The sequence below is a fragment of the Danio rerio genome, chromosome 10 (assembly GCF_052040795.2).
Source record: "Danio rerio strain M-AB ecotype USA chromosome 10, GRCz13ab, whole genome shotgun sequence".
NCBI classification, from domain to species: Eukaryota; Metazoa; Chordata; class Actinopteri; order Cypriniformes; family Danionidae; genus Danio; species Danio rerio.
The window spans coordinates 7,133,000-7,144,886 of record NC_141030.1 but is presented as its reverse complement, the minus strand read 5'-3'; the positions used below and the strand labels follow the sequence as shown (position 1 = coordinate 7,144,886).

General features: G+C 34.4%; 3 protein-coding genes across 37 annotated transcripts in view; 2 read left to right on the top strand and 1 right to left on the bottom strand.

Annotated features, from left to right (window-relative positions):
- Window positions 1-11,887, bottom strand: part of tln1 (talin 1) — a 1,269,505-nt gene that overhangs the window by 490,769 nt on the left and 766,849 nt on the right. The window lies entirely within an intron of this gene.
- The window catches only part of sh2d4a (SH2 domain containing 4A), a 209,872-nt gene that overhangs the window by 111,848 nt on the left and 86,137 nt on the right, over window positions 1-11,887 (top strand). The gene's annotated exons all lie outside the window — the stretch shown is intronic.
- Window positions 8,578-11,887, top strand: part of ppip5k2 (diphosphoinositol pentakisphosphate kinase 2) — a 93,182-nt gene continuing 89,872 nt past the window's right edge. For 27 of the 35 annotated variants that reach the window (XR_015500745.1, XR_015500742.1, XR_015500740.1 and 24 more), the window contains exon 1: window positions 8,578-8,897. The gene's annotated coding sequence lies outside the window, so the exon portion shown is untranslated. Of the gene's footprint in view, window positions 8,898-9,357; window positions 9,580-11,887 lie in introns of those variants that run through there. The other 8 variants (XR_015500746.1, XR_015500743.1, XR_015500739.1 and 5 more) reach the window with 1 other exon arrangement.

Sequence of the window (11,887 nt, the reverse complement as noted above, 5' to 3'; positions counted from 1 at the left end):
TAAAAAAGTTATATAACCCATTTCAGCCAAAATTTATTTGTTACTATGTTAAACAATCTGTTTTGGTAATATTTTTTATAACTGTGTGGTAACCATGTATATCAAGCTTGAGATGTGACTGTATTCACAATACTCTCATGCTTACATAATAATAACACTGTTTGGTGGCAAAACATAACTGTTGTTTAATGCAAGGTGTTTGTCCTTTCTAAATGACTGTTGATCAGACTATCAAGTTTGTGCCCATGAGATCTGAGTAAAGATATCCAGTGTAAAAAACTATATGCAACACATGGGTCCTCAATGAATGGTACAGTGCAAATATTAAGCTATAAACTAAATCTAAGAAAGTTTTTTTTTAATTATAAATGATCAATTTCATGTGTTTTAAGTGTATATGAAAATGCACCTTTTACCATTGCATCTAAAACTCGCAAAGAAATGAAACAAAGTAAAAAAAAATGTATATATGTACACATAGTTGAAGTCAGAATTATTAGCCTCGGGAATTATAAGCCCTGTTTATTTTTTCCCCAATTTCTGTTAAACGGAGAGCAGATTTTTTCAACACATTTCATAACAGTTTTCATAATTCATTTCTAATAACTGATTTATTTTATCTTTGCCATGATGATAGTAAATAATATTTTACCAGATACTCTTCAAGACACTTCTATACAGCTTAAAGTGACATTTAAAGGCTTAGGGTAATTAGGCAAGTTAGGCAGGTTAGGGTAATTAGGTAAGTTATTGTATAACAATGATTTGTTGTGTAAACTTTTAAGGAAAATAAGCTTAAAGGGGCTAATAATATTGACCTTAAAATGGTGTTTAAAAAAGTAAAAACTGTTTTAATTCTTGCCGAAATAAAACAAAACGGCTTTCTCCAAAAGAAAAAATATTATCAGACATACTGTGAAAATTTCCTTGCTCTTTTAAACATCATTTGGGAAATATTTAAAACAGAAAAAAAAGAAAGGGGGGCTAATAATTCTGACTTCAACTGTAACTATCCATATATATCCTTAAATCTGTTGTGAAATATTAGAATAAAAGTCTTTATTGTCATTTTATACGAGATACAACAAAACTGCAGAGTTTCTGTTTAAGATGCTTAAAAGAAAAAAAGAGATACATGAGACTAAGTAATGTATACTTCCAAAAAATATATAATCTAAGTGAGAGAAAACCTGCTGAAAATGGAGACATCATGCTGCACTGCATGAAGGGGTAAAAAATACTGCACGATAATAGCACTGAGAATTAACACTGATATTGGGGCATCATGGCGCAGTGGGTTGTTTGATCGCCTATACAGCAAGAAAGTTGCTGGTTCGAGGCCCGGCTGGGTCAGTTAGCATTTCTGTGTAGAGGTTGCATGTTTCTCCGTGCTTGTGAAGGTTTCCTTCGGGTGCTTCGGTTTCCCCCACAGTCCAAAGATATTGTTAATTCTTACTTGATTGAACAGAAAAACCCCATTGTAAAAAATGCTGGGTTCCACACAATTCCTTCATGTTGTTCCAACTCAAATCGATTAATTTAACTTAATTGTTTTTACAAATTCAAGTGAATTGAAAGGGACTAGCTGAAAATGAATGACTGAATATAAACAATTAAGTTGTTCGTAAAAAACTTTGATTAAGCTATTTTGATTAAATATTGCTTAAGCTTATTTTAAATAAGTAGTTTGAAGATGCACCAAAAATGGCATTTTTTTGTGAATTAGGCTGTCCTAAAAAAAAAACTCACAAAAATTGTGTTGTTTGAGCTCATTTTAAATAGATCTGCATTAATTTTAAGCATAAAACATAACGAAAGTCTGTCTAAACATAAGTGCCATCAGGAGCAGCAAGCGAACACAGAAACTCCACTGAAAATACTGTGGTAAAAATTAGTTTTTCAGTTCAATGCAATTCATTTCACCTTTACTTGTATAGCACTTTTACAAAGTAAATTGTGTCAAAGCAGCTTCAAATAGAAAATTGTAGTAAATTGAAACAGTGTAGTTCAGTTGTCAGTCTTTAAGTTAAGTACACTTTAGCTGAGTCATGGTTAATAATCACTACTGAGAGTCCGAACACTGAAGAGCAAATCCATCGATGCGCATGACAAAAAAATTATTCAAAGATGATTCCTTGGATTTACTCAATTATTTTTACGTCAAGTGGTTTTTAACAATTTATTTGGGCTAAATTTAAACAAACAAATTAAGTTAAACATTAATACATTTAATTTGTTTGTTTAAATTCAACACAAATAAATTGTTTGCAACCGTTTTGCATGAAACGCTTTTTTCAGTGGATATTTTACAGACATGGGACAGAACAATGAAATTTAATTTAGTGCCTCTCACCCGCTCTGATACCCACTTATATTATATCTCAATCAGGCAGTGAAGATCACTCATTTTTAAAGAAATTTGATATAAATGCATTGATTTTGAACTGGAATGAAAGTCACTGGAAGCTGGCTGACTGAAAATTAAAAGTCTGTGTGCATATACCCCATTAGCTGTTGTGAGGATGATTTCATCTATGGAATTGAACCTTGTGTCAGTGGTTGCACATGTTGGCAAAGACTCCTGAGAGCTGATCAGCACATCCCTTTAGCACCTTCCCAGAGACGCCTACACAGTTTTCGGTGTATTTACTGTTCTGAGCACCTGCCTTCATGCTTCTGGACAGTAAGTGGGGGGTTGATGTGGACTGTGGCGAATCAAAACCAGTAATTCAACTCCCCTGCCAGCCAAGCTGAGCTGTTAACTATTAGCTATTAACATATTTAATTAAATTAAGACAAGCCTGTGAGGAATATTTGAAAACTGTTCAATAGTTTGCTATAAGATCATAGGTCCTGTGTGTATGTGTAAAAAAAACATTTTCTTCAGAGTTTTCCAGCTCTTGTTTTGGAAAGACACTGAGTGTTTGAGTTGTCAATGATAAGAGATTGGATCTCTGATTGTGTTTGACAACACAGTGGATTGTGTAACGTGCAGTGGCTTAATGTTTTTTTGCAAAACAGCAATTTTACATCATCTTTCTGGATGTCATCTCAGACATGTCAGACATGTCGTATTAATTTTGAACACAACAATGTGTGAATCATCCATATGCAAGAGCCACCTTAAAAAGCTATAGGTTTTGTTACAGTTTAAGCTAATGATTTTCGACCTTGTACTGAACGTCTCAGCGTGACTTTTATGGTGTTGTTGTCATTCCTGTCACTCCTATAAGTTTTTTAGTCTTTGATGACCAAATTGTGACACTTACAGTACGTCAAATGTCACATATTTTGTGTTCATTTCTAGTCACATGCTCTTAATCTTGTCAAGTCAAGCTTTATTGTTATTGTACATGTGTAGACACATATAGTAGAACAAAATGTTGTGTCTTGCAAGACACAGTGCTAAATGAAAATAAATATGAACATAACACTGGACATGATTGCTTAAGCTATACTACTAAAGCAGTAAGTTACAGAGTTGTTCTGGCTTGTTATTATGTTGCTTTTATGTCCTTGGATCTTGCTTAATTTGACATTTTTAGCTTGCTGCATTGAAATGCTTTGTTGTTGAAAATAATAAAATATAGATTTCCATTTGTTCCAAAGTGTTTTTGTTTCTATAATGAATGTCAGTGGCTGTTTTTTCCAACATTCTTCAAAATATATTTTTTTGTCTTCAACAAAAAATAAAAATAAAAGTTTAGAGTTACTTGAGTGTGAGGAAATTTTGATTTTGGGGTGAACAGTCTCATTCATTTTCTCAGCCCCATTAATCTGGCCTGTATTTGAAGTGATTATACTCTGCTTCTTCCTGAAGAATCTAATTTTATCAAGTTTAATCAACATCTTGAACTGATAATGGAACAGCTTTTCAATCAACCAACTGGATTTAATGAGCACGTTTAAATAAGTTTATGGGGGCGAAGCAATGGTGCAGTAGGCAGTGCTGTCGCCTCACAGCAAGAAGGTCGCTGGGTTGCTGGTTCGAGCCTTGGCTCAGTTGGCGTTTCTGTGTGGAGCTTGCATGTTCTCCCTCTATTTGCGTGGATTTGATCCGTAAAAACTTGCTGGATAAGTTGGTGGTTCCTTCTGTTGTGGTGACCCCAGATTAATAAAGGGACTAAGCCTACAAGAAAATGAATGAATGAATGAATGGCAGGTTTATGGTGACAATTAGGAATAGGTGGTTCTACTATTGTTTTTCATAATTTCCCTCTGGAATAGCTTTGGGTTAGGCTTAGAGGCTTGGGTTTTAAGTTTGGATTACATTTTCACAGCTATCCCAGAAACACATCTAACTCTGCAAAAGCAGTTCACGCTTTTCCCCCTACATAGAATGTTGTTTTCTTTGAAGAAAGCCTAATCTAACCCTGCCACCCATGTGGCTACATCATCTAACCAGTTCTAGACTATTATATAATACAGTCATTATTAGATTATGTATTTTGTGTTGATGCGATCACAGAAGCAGAACACAAGAAGTGGTTTGTAAGTCTTTAAAACCATTTTTTTTTGCGCTTCCTCTGGTGGTTGGATTGCCTTAAGTGTGAATGTGTCTGAAAAAGAAGGAAAATGTATTCATTTGCACTTATACACTCACAAGCCACTTTATTTGGTTCACCAGTCCAACTGCTTGTTAACGCAAAGTAGACATGGTCAAGACGATCTGCTGCAGTTCAATCCGAGCATCAGAATGAGGCAGAAAGGTGATTTAAGTGACTTTGAACATCGCATGATTATTGATGCCAGATGGGCTGGTCTAAGTATTTCAGAAACTGCTAATCTACTGGGATTGCACAATCATCTCTAGGGTTTACAGAGAATGGTCCATAAAAAAGAAAATATCCATTGAGCGGCAGTTCTGTTGGAGCAAATGCACTGTTGATGTCAGAGGTCAGAGTCAGGTCAGGTCTTGAGGCAGATGGGTTACTTACAGCAGCAGAAGACCACACCGGGTGCCATTCCTGTCAGCTAAGATCAGGAAACTGAAGCTACAGTTTGCACAGGCTAACCAAAATATGACAACTGAAGATTGGAAAAACATTCCCTGGTCTGATGAGTCTGAATTTTTGCTGCAACATTCGGATGGTCGGGTCAGAATTTGGCATCAACAACATGAAAGCATTAATCCATCCTACCTTGTATCGATGGTTCAGGTGGTGTAATGGTGTGAGGGAAATATTCCTGGCATACTTTGGGCCCATTAGTACCAATTGAGTATCATGTCAAAGCCACAGCCTACTTGAGTATTGTTGCTGACCATGTCCATCCGTTTATGACCACAATGTACCCATCTTCTGATAGCTACTTCCAGCAGGATGACGCACCATGTCACAAAGCACAAATCATTTCACACTGGTTTCTTGAACATGAAAATACATTTACTGTACTCAAATGGCCTCCACAATCATCAGTTCTCAATCCAATAGAGCACCTTTGGGATGTGGTGAAACAGGAGATTCGCATCATGGATGTGCAGCCATATGTCAATATGGACCCAAATCTCTGAGGAGTATTGGCCCAGTTATCTTAAGACATATGTGGGCCATTTTTGGCAAATATTCAGGGCATTAAGCTCTGGCTAATGTGGCTATGACCCTAAAGTGGCCCAGAGAAGATATGGCAAATGTGGCCCAGTTATCTTAAAACATATGTGGACTGCTTCCATTCATGTATGTGGTCCGGATGTGAGTGTATGGTGTAGGCCAGAGCTTGGCCAGAATAAAAGCAAACTGTGGCCCAGAATAGGTTCAGTCTTGGTTCAGTTGGATGAATTCTGGCAAATCTATGGTATTGCTAGGGCTTAATTGTGACCCAGATCTGGCAAACAGGAACGGACCGCCCGAGTGCCATATGGGGTATGTGGGCCAGATGTAAGTGTCTTGTGGGGGCCAGATTTGAGCCATATGAATTTTGCTAGCTGGGTTGTATTATTTATAAAGTTTCCATGTCTTGACTCTTGATATCACTCTGTGATAATGATTGGACATCATATTGTACCTTCTGTTTAGACCAGCATTTACAATGAACAGTTGAAAAATCTAAATAGATCTTCTTTTCCATTGGTCAGTTTTTCACAAGTTCTTTAATGTCAACAGATTTACAGTTGGAAAGAATTATTGCATATTTTCCTATTATTCATTTTCCTTATCCCATAGGGTTTAACAGTATACTGTCCAGAATAAAAAATAGGTTACAGTTAATGTTTGGTAAGATTTTTAAAATTATTTCGTCATCTTGGAATGGCGTTCTGAATGATTTTGAGCTTCAAAGTTTTTGCATTCCATATAACAAACAGTGTGAGTGTAACATTTGCTTTTAATTAAAAATTCTTAAAATTTAAGAAACTTAAAAAAAATATATCCTATGACGTAAATAAGTTGTAATTTCATAAGAATATATCAATAACTTAATTTTGACAAAAAATGTCAGATGACGATTTGTACCTTCAGGTCTTAAAATGACCGTTTGAATGCCGGGAAAATTGAGGACTTTTATGGTCCGGACTAAAAACAAACAAACAATGAAACCAAACCACAAATGTAAAGACAATGTTTTAAAATGGTTTCACCTGTGCCTGGCTGAGTTACTTTTGTTCGCTCTTTATATATCAGTAATAGCACCCTTGTGTTTTCAGTTGTGCTTATACTTTATTTGCCAAACTGCCTGAAATCAAACTACATTTCAGGTACCCTTTCCAGATTTATTTACAATTTTGGTCTTACGACAAAACCAATGAGAGGGAAAAAAAAAACACAACAGTTCTTACTAAAATAGACTAACTGGGTTAAAAGTCATCAGTCATCAATTTAATATGAAAGTTGATTGCTTGCACCTGAGCAAGTTTATAATGTTTTACCTAAGGGGGATGATCACTTTACCAAACAAGGCATTACACTGATTCATTTTGACTAATCCTTTGGCATTTATTTTATTTATATTTTTACATTAATTATGTGGATTACAATGTGTAAACACAGCTAAAAACACTGCCTTTATTTTCACTTCAATGGACAGGTTGTATTTTCTCTTGCAGCAGGCTGTAGGGGGACAATAAATGGAGTTTTTGTCTAATTAATGTTCTATTTAATTATGCATTTAAATAGAAATATTTTCTACATATATTTAAATATAATAGGGCGGCATGGTTGCTCAGTGGTTAGACAGTTGGCATTTCTGTGTGTAGTTTGCATGTTTTTCCCGTGTTCGCTTGGGTTTCCGCTTGGTGCTCCAATTTCCACCACCGTCCAAAGACATGCGGTATACTGTAAGTGAATTCGATGAACTAAATTGGCTGTAGTGTAATGTGTGTACACATGTTTTCCAGTACTAGATTGCAGCTAGGAGAGTGTAAAACACACTTCACAGTTAAGATGGTGTTCCTTGTAAGCTTTCCCCTTTTACTCCAAATGTAACACTGGTCATTATGGCCAAACAGTTCAATCTTAGTTTCTATCTGACCACAGGACATGTCTCCTAGAATTTCCTAGTGTAATCTGGGTTTTTTTGTTGTTGATTCTGGCTTGTTGATTTTCCCATGTTGTCACACAAGGAAGCAGTGTGTGAGGTTTTCCTTAAATACTATTCTACAGTTGTGCCTCCAATTAACTCCAATGTTGTCAATGTTAGCCAATCAGAAACTTCCAAAACCTTGGCATCATCATCTTTATCAGAGGCATAATAATCTTATTGTTACCTTTGCACAATCTTTTAGTTCAAAATAAATTATTTATTATTACTCAGAATCTTCACATAACTCTAAAGAATTTATCTTCAACTTTTTTATCTTGTTTGGAAATTTTTTTATACATAAGCAAAAATGCATGGCTTCAGTCCCTATATTTCGAAATTTTCTGATTGAAGTTGACTCACTGCTCAAATCTTTCCGTATGTGTAACAGAAAAATGTGTCAGATTCCTGGTTCTATATGAAAAACTGTTGTCTATTGACTCTGATTTGAATTAGAACACTTTCCTTATACTCTTAATTTATTTTCATACACTTTTATACAATTGTAATTTACTTACCCTATCCTTTGTTTTGTTAATCTTTTTTCTTTCTGCAGCTAATGTAGTTTGTATTTTTTATCCTTTGTATGTCTCTTATGTCGATCTCCTGATTGTGGTTGTCTTTTTGCATTCTTTAATAAAATAATAATTATATTAAAATTGTATAATAATAATAATAATAATAATAATAATAATAATAATAATAATAATAATAATAATCTTATTGTATGTAAACATGACTTTCAAGAAAAGTTATCACAATTTCTCAAAAAATATCTATCTCATTATTCTGATATTAAGCCTAACAGAAACAAGTTTGATAATCCTGACTTAAGTTACCTAAAAGAGTAAAAAGTTTAATCACATCAACGTCTGACTTTTAAAAAAATGGTTATGTGCCTTTTTATACAGTGTATGTAAACTTCTGCTTTCAACTGAACTGTATAAACGCTGAGTTATATATTTTTTCTGAACCACGAGTCGCATTATGGCGGCGCTGTTGATTTGTCAGATTTTGTAAAATCAGGTAAAACGGTTAAATAAACACACATTCTAGTTTGAAGGCTCCGCCCTCGCGGTGACCTCACGGCTGACGACACACCGCCTCTACTGCCGTTTTTTGACTTTTAAAACCTACACCGGGGTAAAATCAGACATGTAACACCACTGACTGTAATGAGAGTCTTATATAGGCCTGCAGAGAATCAGAAATGTGTAGTTCGTGCGCGTCCGTTAGCTGAAGGATGGTGATGGTGATGATGTTTTCTGCTGGTGCTTTTAGCTTGCGTGCTAATGTTAGCGCTCCTCATTCAGTGTTTCTCTATGTGTGAATTGCTAACATAACAGCCCGCAGCTTTGGCTTCACTTCCATCTCTTTCACCGCAGGTAAGAGCATACATTTATAGCTTATCATCTTTAACATCGTGCACGTGTTAAACATTTGTGCAGGAGCAAATTAGCAGCTTGAAGTGAGACATCAGACTGCACATGACTGACTGACTGACCTTCTGCCTTGACTTTTGCTTTTATACTAATGTATGTGAAGGTAAATCCTACTGTACTTGATGTTCTTACAATACACATCTGTGCTGTCAGTCAAGTGACACTTGCTTTTAACTAGTATCCCACAAATATATAATGATATGTATATAATATTTCTAAGTGATTAAGTTTGACGTTGTTATTGTTAGTTGTTTGTTTAGTTGTGAATTCCCCTTGCTGTGTGAGGAAAAAGGGTATCATTTCCGTTTTGTGTGTGGTGTTGAGTTGTGTTGTGATGTGTTGTGTGCTGTCAGACAGGTGGTGTCAGTGACAGATGTCCTCGGATTATGGCAGGGCTCTGTTTAGATCTCAGATCACTGGCAGGGTTTTCAGCATATCTTGTGTGTAGAAGGCAAATAACACATCTATGGTTAATTTAGCACCATTTTGTAATAAACATCAGCGATTCAGTATTGTCATTCATTGTAATGGTTTAGACTTCCGTTTTATTTTTTTGTGAAACTAGACCACTGAATCTGTCAGCTTTTTGAAATGGATATTTATACATCTCATGAAAGATGACTAGGTAAGTTTCCATTGATTTAATGCTTTGCTAGGATTGGACAATATTTGGATTGGACAACTATTTAAAAATCTGGTATCTGTTGTTGCATGAAGTCAAAATATTGAGACAATCTGAATGCTTAGAAATTCAAAGGAAAGTTTTGATATACAGGACATTTAAAATATATTTTATGGTACCTAATTTTTGACTGTAAAAATTTTTTGGTGTAAGAAGAAAATCAGCAATTTTGACCTATGCATTTTTTGCTATTGCCAAAACTAGGGTTGCACGATACATCGTTTTAGCATCGAAATCGCGATATAACTGCCATATTATTTTATTTATTGTAGAGTTAATTGTTGGTACAAGTTGGAACAAGTTTATCTTATCCACAATTTATTTGTTTTATAACATGTTTATTTTTTTTTAAACCACTCAGGGGGTTAGTGTTTAGCTGTTTTTATATTTTTACAAATTTGTGACAAGATATGTCCTTCTGTTTTGTAATAGTTGTAATAAAAAAAAAGTTTGTAATTGTTGAATAAAAAGTTAAATAAGAATAAAAAGTCCCAACACAAATCGTTAACGTTAAAGTTAACGTAATCATTTTGGATTGAACATAAAATAATGAAGTTGTTACAAAAAATTTTGCATTTAAAAAAGTTGTTTAAACAAGCGGCAAAAGTATTTTTTTTTCAGTGTAGAAAAAACATTTCTATAAAACAATGGCCACAGGTCGCAACCTTTTTGTGTTTTATTTATTTATTTATTTTATTTTATTTTATTTTTTAAATACACTTAAAAGTGAATGTAAACGTGTCATTTCTGCCACTATGATGTCACTAAACTGAATTCCATGTGTCAGCAGGAGCTTGAAGCGTTTACAGTTCATAACCTCTTTGAACTACTGACACAACCCATATAGCTAGTTAAACATTCTTTAAAGGTTCTTCACAATTCTGCCTTTTTTCTTGAATAGTTTATCCTCATCAAGCATTCTGATTCTTTGTAATCTATACACACACTTACTGGAAACATTTTACACCAGTGTTTTTTGTTCAATACAGATTTACATGTGTGTAAATTCTATTTATTATATAATAAGGGCTGTCAAAAACTTTAAATGAGGGAAATTTATTCGATTTTTTTTTGTTGTTATTAAAATGTTGATGCACAAATGTTGGATTTATAAACTGTCTCTTGCATATGGAAGTTAAAGGGGAAGTTCACCCATAATTCTGTCATCATTTGGTCACCTTGTTCCAAACTTGTTTGAATTTCTTTTGTTTCTGTTAAACACAAAAGAAAATATTCTGAAGAAAGCTGGAAACCTGTAATTGACTTCCATTGTATTAGTTTTCCTGCTATGAAGGTTAATGGTTACCCAGTTTCAACGTTCTTCAAAATATCTTCTCTTGTGTTCTACAGAATAAAGAAACTGGTAAAACGTTTGGAACACTTGATGGTAGCGATGGGTACTGACAACTTCAAGACAAACAGTACTGTTAATTGTAGTGCTACATGTATTTGATCCGAACCTTCAGGGAACGGACGTCACAGTTCAGTTTGACCATGAATACAGTCAGTCCAGATGTGTCAATCACTGTTAAGAATGTTCAAAGTTAAATAAGTTTAAAAAAGACACAGCAGTGCAAATACTTAGCAGGATTAAATCCAACGAGGTGGCTCGTAAGATTTTGACGGTAGGATTACCTTGAATAAAAATTTCACGTTTTCACGGTATTGTAATTACTGCTCTTAAATATGTTCTTTTTTAAAATGTCTGGGTAAAAAAAAACAAAAAAATTTTCCCCTTTGAACAATGTATTTTATTTTGAGAAGCATTTCTAATATGTTGGAGCAGTAAACATGTCAGGCTAAATAATTCAAATAAATCATTGACTTCTGCTGTCTTCATTAGTTTCGAAAACAGATTTCTTTACAATTTAAAACAGCATCTTTTCTGCTGTAGATACTGTTGTCCTAAAAAACAAAACTAAAAACGTCTATAAAATCGTACATATATCGTAAGAACGGTAAAGCAGAAAAGTTTGGTGGTTTTAAAACATTGCCTTTTCCAAACTGGAGTTTACCTTGAAAACGTTTATCATCCCATGCCTACATGCAACTCAGTCTGAGTGCCGTATTTATTTATTTATCCAAACTTTATGCATCTACTTCTGTTTGTTTGCAGGTATTTGTAAACTTTTGTCTCTTTGCGTCAAATTATAGATAACAGTATTGATAAGATTATCGATAAGCAGTATTGGAATCAGTATTTGATATTAATAAAATCTAAACAATAACCATTCATACTTGAGAGTGAGTA